Source organism: Echinops telfairi, unplaced genomic scaffold (genome assembly GCF_000313985.2).
Source record: "Echinops telfairi isolate 266 unplaced genomic scaffold, ASM31398v2 ScPeMD7_23;HRSCAF=83, whole genome shotgun sequence".
Taxonomy (NCBI): domain Eukaryota; kingdom Metazoa; phylum Chordata; class Mammalia; order Afrosoricida; family Tenrecidae; genus Echinops; species Echinops telfairi.
The window spans coordinates 62,338,037-62,346,098 of NW_022103920.1; the positions used below are offsets into that span (position 1 = coordinate 62,338,037).

At 40.3% G+C, this 8,062-nt stretch overlaps 1 protein-coding gene and 1 pseudogene across 1 annotated transcript in view; one reads left to right on the forward strand and one right to left on the reverse strand.

The window, feature by feature from the left end:
- The window catches only part of SLC25A13 (solute carrier family 25 member 13), a 204,543-nt gene that overhangs the window by 131,454 nt on the left and 65,027 nt on the right, over positions 1 to 8,062 (reverse strand). The window lies entirely within an intron of this gene.
- On the forward strand, positions 141 to 603 carry LOC105978599 (annotated as a pseudogene).

The window sequence follows — 8,062 nt, forward strand, 5'->3', positions numbered from 1 at the left end:
AACCTGGAGACTGGTGAGCTTCCAACCCACTGAGAAGGTGGCTACATGGGAGTGCCAACCCAGAGGGAAAGAGAGCTGAGCACCTTCTGATGAGTTCAAAGAAGGGAAAGAATACTGGATAAGTAGAAGGAGGCTTCCGGATGGGTCGCAGCCGCTTGCCACAGAGGGAACGAAATTGGTCAGGGGCCACATCCAAGAAGGGGGAACGCAGACACCAAGAAAGGTCGCGATCCCGGGAGAGCAATAGAAGGAGGAGCCGTTCTCCATCACCACACAGAAGACGCTCCAGATGGCCAAGAAACATAGGTCCACATCACCTCCCCTTTCTCAATGGAAAAAAAGAAGAGATGAGGAAAAGACAGAAACAAAGAAGGTCCGATGACTGAGGAGAGCTCGGAAGGCAAAGCAGAGGCAGAGAGAGAAATGATGAAGCTGATGGGGTTTGGCTGCTTTGACCCCACAAAGGAAGACGGTGGGTGGCTCTGTAAGGGCTACGCCCCCAGTGTGTCTCAGACGAGAAAGTACAGGCAGGACGTGAATTGACAAGGTGGATTCAACAGACCTTGGACCTCAACGCATGAGAATGAAAATGTTGAAGAATGATTTTTTTCTCTCATCTTCGTCAAGAATGGGTTTTCTAGTTTGTACTTAATATGCGTATCCACACAGAATCTCAGTTCTTCCTGCTTATAAAGTAAGAAAATCTTATTTATGAATTGTGGAGTTCATGTACTCTGCCTCAAAAGAAGAAAGGTTAAATATTACATTTTTTCTCTTTTAGGAATTCTTTGGGACAATCATCAACTCCATTTTGTTTGTTCGTATTCCTGTGGAAGCTATAATTGCTTTCTTCTTTGAATACTTGTTAGGACTTTTTGAAAAAGGCAGACAGTAATTTGGATGTTAAGTTTCCCCAGTAAGGCAATATCTCACCCTTCTGTAATTGAAAAAAAAGGGAAAGAATATATTTTTTAAATCCATTTATTGAGGCTCATACAATTCATCACAATACATAGATCAATTGTGTAAAGCACATCTATACAGGGAAAGAATATTAATAAGATGATAGAAAGGAGATAGGGAAGTCTTACTGAAGTTAGAACCAGATGGTATCAGAGTGAAGATGTGATAACGTTTGACTCAGAGACATGGTGATCAAATAACGGAAGGAGAAGTCTCTGAGCCAGGAGCCAAGGAGGGAAACCAGCGATGGAGCCACAGGTGAGAGTTGCTGAGAGAAGGGGAAAGCAGCAGGAAGTCTCATGGTCCCCTTTTGATAGCGAAGAGCCTCGGAGTGTGTTAGTGGCTTGGTCAACCTGGGCTTAAGAAAGTTTAATCTGGCAAAGGAGTGGGAGCTGTCTAGATCTGGGAAGAATCCAGGAAAGAGGCCTGAGGATAAAGACCGGAGGGGGAAAGCAGGTTCCTTCCACAAGGAGATGGCACTATAGAGTGCTATACATTCTGCAGGGCTCTTTCATAATGCACAGCGTCTATATCCTTTGAAGGGCGCCCCAGGGCACAGTGGTGAAACACTTAGCTGCAAACCCAAAGTCCCCAGGGCGCCACAGGAGAAATGCCCTAGTGATGTGTGTGCCCACAGAGACGACAGCCAGGGGACAGACAGACAGTTCAACGGTCTGGTCGGGTCTCTATGAGCTGCAGTTGAGTGCACGGCACATAAGTACATCACTGACACTACAACGCCACTTCTAAGACTTGGCCATAAGAAATCATTTATGAATGTGTACAAACTTTTCTCTCTCGGATGTTCACAACGGCTGTTGATAATACTAGGAAACATGAAAGCAGTCTTGATAACCAGATTCACTCTCACTGAGTCCATTCTGAATCATAGCACGACTCTACGAGACAGAGAGTCTGTCTACGAGACAGACAGACAGAACTACCTTTGTGGACTTCCAAAGTGACAAAGCCCCATGGCAGTAGAAATCATCACCTTTCTCCCAAGGAGTGACTGGTGGATTCAAACAGATCACCTTGAAGTTGACCTTGACCTTACCAATTGGTAAGATACTATATGCTACAGTGACTTCTATTAACCTCAATACATAATGATATATGACAGATCATAAAGGAGCCCTGGTGGCATAAAGGTTACACATTGGACTGTGATTTGCAACATCAGCAATTCCAAACCACCAACTGCTTCTCGGGAGAAAGATGAGGATTTCTACTCCCACAGAGAGTTACAGTCTTGGAAACCCACAGGGACAGTTCTACCCTGTCCTCTAGGGCCGCCATGAGGTAGAATCAACTTGAGAGCAGTGAGTTTGATTTTATGGACAGATCATAAAGGAGTTTTCATAAAGAAAACTATTCAAACATTAAAAATCATAAACCAAGTTCATGATATTAAGCAAAAGATACCATTACACAAAGATAGGCATAGGACGATTCCATTTTGTTAAAAGTGGACAGAAATGACATTTCACATGTGTAAGCACATATGCACACACAGGCTCAGTGTGAAGCTGCACACCAAAACATGAGCCATGGGCATCTTAAGGGGTGAACATTTTTACTTTTTTCGATTTTACTTGCCCCTATATAGTTTTTTCATAATACACATACATGGCTGTATTGTTTCTGCAATTAAAAAAAAATAAGACAAATAAAATGCATAGAAAACAAAAGATGACAAAAACCTAAACAAGGTAGTAGCCCAAAGAATGACTAAGAGATGGGAGGGAAACAGAGGCGAAACTGAAAGCAGCAGCCTGCACTGGCCAAGCATCACACTAACCCCTGGTTCTCCAAGGTGGATAACCTCCAGTTGGCATGCTCCCTGCTGGGGCTAATTCATGCCCAGCAGGGTCACACCCCATGTGGTCCCTTTCATCTCCGCCTGTCTCCTAGCTCCAGGCCCTCTCTCCTGCTCAGAAAGGTTAAGCAACTGCACATAAAGATCTGCTCTGTTCATACTTCAGGAACTTGACTTGCAGACAATGCACCATATCAAAACTCAATGACCACTTTTACTTCAGGCTCCTAACCACAGAGCATTCCAAAAAAATACCTTCGCCCCACAACCCTCTCTCTGCCTCATGCTGCAACCGAAGCCAAGCAACTGTCCAGGAGTGCTGCCAGCGATAAAAGGGGAATCCAGCTCCAAGACCCGGGCTCCAGCCACCAGACCACCCAAGCACAAGTATTTGTGGGTGACGAGGGGAAAAAAAATCCAGAACTGGGTTCCCGGTGCTCACCACACAAGAGCTGTGTGTCGAAAGGGCTACGCTTCTGTGATTTTTACCTTTGTTAAGAGCTTTGTGGCTTTTCCACCTTTTTCCTCTCCCTCCCAAGAACCTGGTAAATATACGTTGCACAAGCAACCAACCAAATATGTATCCTGCACCTACTAAATGCCAGCCAATGCCCTAGGCACTGAAGCTACAACATCAGTGAGACACAGAACCAATAATAAGCCTGCCTCCGATCCTGAGGTCACATTCTCCCTTATATAAGCCAGTTTCTCCAATGATTTACTCAGCACACAGGCTGAATAAAGTATGGTGAAAGGGACAATCCTGACACACACCTTTCCTGACTTTAAACCATGCAGTAACCCCTTGTTCTATTCGCACAACGGCCTCTCGCTTGATGTACAAGTTCTGCGTGAGCACAATGGAATTCCCCTACTCAATAACAGTGGGTTTTAGGGTTTGTATGTTAATTCTCTTTTTTCTTAAAGGTATCCCATACTGCCTTTTCACAATGGTGATACCAATCTGCAATCCCAACAGCAATAGGTTAGTATTTCAAGTCCCATGCACACATAATTGCCAACACTTTTCTTGCCTGCATTTCTTATCTTGGTCACCACAGTAGGAGGGATGACTAATGACAGTGAGCATCTCTTCCCATTGTGTGGTGACTGTTTGAGTGTCCTCTTAGTGACTTGACTATTCAAGTCCTTTGTCCATTTTATGACTGGGCAATTTGGGTGTTAAGTTGTTCATAATATATATATTTTGGGGGGGGTTATTATTAGAGTTGGGTCAGGTCTACGGTTTCTGAAGATAGATTCTCCTGATCTGCAGCTTGTCTTACCATTTTGGAGGATAAAGAAAGCCTTTGATGAACAAATTTTTTTAAGAGGAGGTCCTATTTATTTATTTTGTCTTTTGCTGTCTGTGCTTGTTATTAACTAATACACTGTGAAAGGGTAGCCTTAACAGTGCTGAGCTGGCACATTCTAAGAATTTTATGGGTGTAGCTTCTATACCAAGTCTTTAAATAACTTTGAATTCACTTTTGTATATGTTGTGAGGCATGTATCCTGTTTTATATTTCTACATGGGAAAATCTAATCAACCAAAGACTCGTGGATACCTTCAAGAATTATCTGTATTATTCTTATTTACACTTCAACATTTTAACACGCACAGGGCACAAGTATTAAGTTAAATGATTCTTAAATGGAAGCACATCTTTAATTTGTGACCTCGAATGTTTAAAATTAGACAATGATATTAAAACCATATTCTAAAATAGTCAAAGTGGCCTAATCACACACAAACAGTGACGAGAGTGACTGTGCTCCTGTCTGAGATCTGCCAATGTTGGATTCCCAGATACTCATTCTGCTAAAAAAAACTAAACCGTTTTTAAAAACACCAGGTTCTGCTGATTCTTCTTTAAGACGCACTACCAAATAGGAGCCTTTTAGCATTTTCTTTCATTCACTTATAATTCCTACATTTTGGGTACACACAAAAACCTCTCTTGAAGTGATGGTAACATAAGTCCTCAGCAAAGCAAAAATTAAGTGACTAAAATAACCTTTATCGTTTTAAAAAAATAAAATTATTCATGGTGTGGACAAGAACAAATAAAAGTACACAGACTTCAGCCAGAATAGGACCAGAAAAAGAAGAAAATCAGCCAACATTAATATCTGCTGTGCCAGCTGAATTCAAATTAACCCAATTTTTACATGTTAATTAAACCAGCTATTTTCTTCTTATTGTATTTTTGCTTCTTAAATAGTAGAGTCTACAAGTGATTCCCAACAGATTTGTTCCAACAACAATGACGTATTCATTTACTTCTATTATGACCATACAATACAGTAACTGAGCAGTAATTTTTCACAGTCAATTACATGTGTGGTTCTTTATGCTTAAAGATGCTGAAATAATGTGTACTATAGAGCCATATGCCTGAATCTCTAGTTTGCCCGAGGCAGTTGCCTGGGTAACACATTTTCTCTCCAGTTTAGCATAGCCCTTCAATGAATATTATTAGGTGTCATTAAATAGCAAACATTAACATGAACTTCAATACACTACTAAGATAGAGTCATTTTACCCATGTAAACAAGCGCTCCATCACTTATAATAAACTTAAAATAGATTATGATTTTATGTCCTAAGACCATGCAAAGGGGGGACAAAAAGTGCCAATTTGTTGATTCCCAAATTGAATTTTTAGAAATTTTTGTTAACATGAGAGAACTCAGACTGAGTTTCAGGAGGTAACACTTCTCATAAATATAATCATGATCTACAATATAAGCAAGAATCCCCTCAATTGAGTCTACACATCAAAGATACTTTCCCCTTCTTGTGTAATAAATAAGCGGGGAAAGATACACCAAATTCAATTAACAAAATGAATTTTTAAAATAATGTGCTTAAAAATCAAAGTACAAAATAATACATAGAAACAAGTATAGGATGCAAGGAGGCCTGGTGGCACAGTGGTTAAAGTACTCAGCTGCCAACCCAAAGGTCAGCAGCTCAAACTTACGCACTGCTCTGCTGGAGAAAGACAAAGCGGTGGCTTTTGTAAAGATGTCAACCTTGGACACCCAATGGGGCAGTTATACAGGGTTCACGTGGGCTGTAGCATGTAGCATTTAAATTATTTTAAACTGTTGAAACCTTGAGTTGATATATGGGAATGTGCAATCTCTGCAGAGTGCCTTAGGGCAGTGGCTGCTCATCTCCAATAAGCTCTACCAACCCTCCAGCTCATGCCCACCAAACCAGCCAACCATCTGAGAATGCCAGTGTGCTTCCTCGACAGTCTCAACAATTAGACTCCTGATTCCCCTTTCCAACCAGATTACTACTCCTGAAACATGAAATGCCTCTCAGACTCCTCATAATTCACATAAGCCTAAACTCTTCACCTATAAGCAACTACAATTCATTCTCTTCTCATTTGCAGTATGAAATAAATAAATTAAATAGCTCACTGAAATAGTGTCAATTCTGACTCATAGTGAACTTATAGGACAGGGTAGAAATACCCCCATGGGTTTCTGAGACTGCGAACGCTTTAAGGGAGTAGAGAGCCTCATCTTTCTCCTATGGAGCAGCCGGTGGTTTTGAACTGCTGACCTTGTGGTTAAACCCAAATTCATAGTCTATAAGAAATTACAGCTTGTTCTTCATCACTTGCAGTATAAGGGCCCCTACATTTTCTTTTATTTCAATAACAGTTTTATTGGCATAGTTTTTATTGTTTAAACAGTTTTATTGGCATGTCTTTGGTGTGTGTGTGTGTGTTAAATTTTCAACGTTAACCTTAAAGAGCACATGTAAAAATAAAATGAATCATCAAATGACATTACTGCCCCCATGTATTTTCCTCACCTCTCCCAAGAGAGGAGAAACAAAAGGGACCAAAATCCTTTGAGAAGGGGACTGATCAAGGTTCATGGAGCAAACCCCAAAGCTGGGCACTGTCAAGTGAAAGCTATACCAAGAATACATGATTCCTTAATTGTGGGCTTGAGATCCAGAATACAAAGTGTCAAGATGAACTTGGATCTGCCTTCCTCCTTCCTGCTGCAAAATAAGGAAGAAATGGCCACAAAGATGGAGTGGCTGAGCCAAGAGTGCCTCTTGCTGTTCTAAGGATATTCATTTCACTGTTGGCCAGGGTGCACACAACCTCAATTACCATATTCATTCAGGGCCTGAAATGGAGTTAGCAAGGGAGGGGAGCAGGGAACACAATTGCTTAAATGTGAAATTCTGTTTTGGTTTCAGCATTCCCCTTGACATAAGGTAAATATATTATGAGAAATTGACGGCAAGGATAAATTTTTAAGTAAATAACTCCAAGATATATTGAGATAAATCTAGATTAAATCAAAACCTTTCTGGTCCTACAAGAATGCATAAGTTGGAGGAATACCAGAGACACTGTAAGGTCTTCAAAGAAAACATTAAAGATTCAAACTAGAGTGTATAAATGATCATTATCAAGGGAAACAGTCTAATCATTCATGAAACATTTTCAATGAGAACTAGAAAAAAAGTGATTTTTTTTATAATAATCTGGTCGATTAATACTTCTGGGTTTTACCCTAAATCCACAATAAACAAAATGGTGTTCCATCTCTAATCCTAACATGAATTAATTAAAATTTTAGTACATGAACATAATTTCTTGCCTGAGAAGTAGCACAGGATCTGATAACAAAGCACATCTAAGTTTTTCATATGTAATTATGTCTTGTTGTCTAAGTAATCACAAGAAAATGTAGTGACTTCACTTATTAGCACAGGCCTCCAAGAATTTTCCCTGAAACCAGCGTAGAAACCCACCGCAACTACTTGAATTCATACTATTTAGATATACTCATGATTTTACTCTCTGCAAGCTATATAAATGCTCCAAATAGGTAAGAAATGGAAGGTTTTCCATCAAATTTGATCCAACATGTTTTCCCCATCCTATTCCACACTATCTCTGCATTCATTAGCAAGTGCTATTTCTAAGTCTCATAACAATGCCGAGCTTTTTAAAACACAGACAATTACAACACAATGGTAAGGGATAATCAAAATTAGAAACTGTTGGGAGTGCTTTATATTTTTGCAAAAGCGAATTAGACTACAAGACTTTTGAAAACCTTTTCCTTTTTCCAGGTATAATTACTGCTAATTGTGGAGGAGCAACATCAGCATTTTAGTGCCTTTTTCTCCTGGAAGTTGGTGACTGTTGTACTTTGTGAGCTTTTTACAAATTCTAGAATAAAGCAGGGGATCAGGAAATCACACACAGGCAGCTTCATGTGGATCACGCT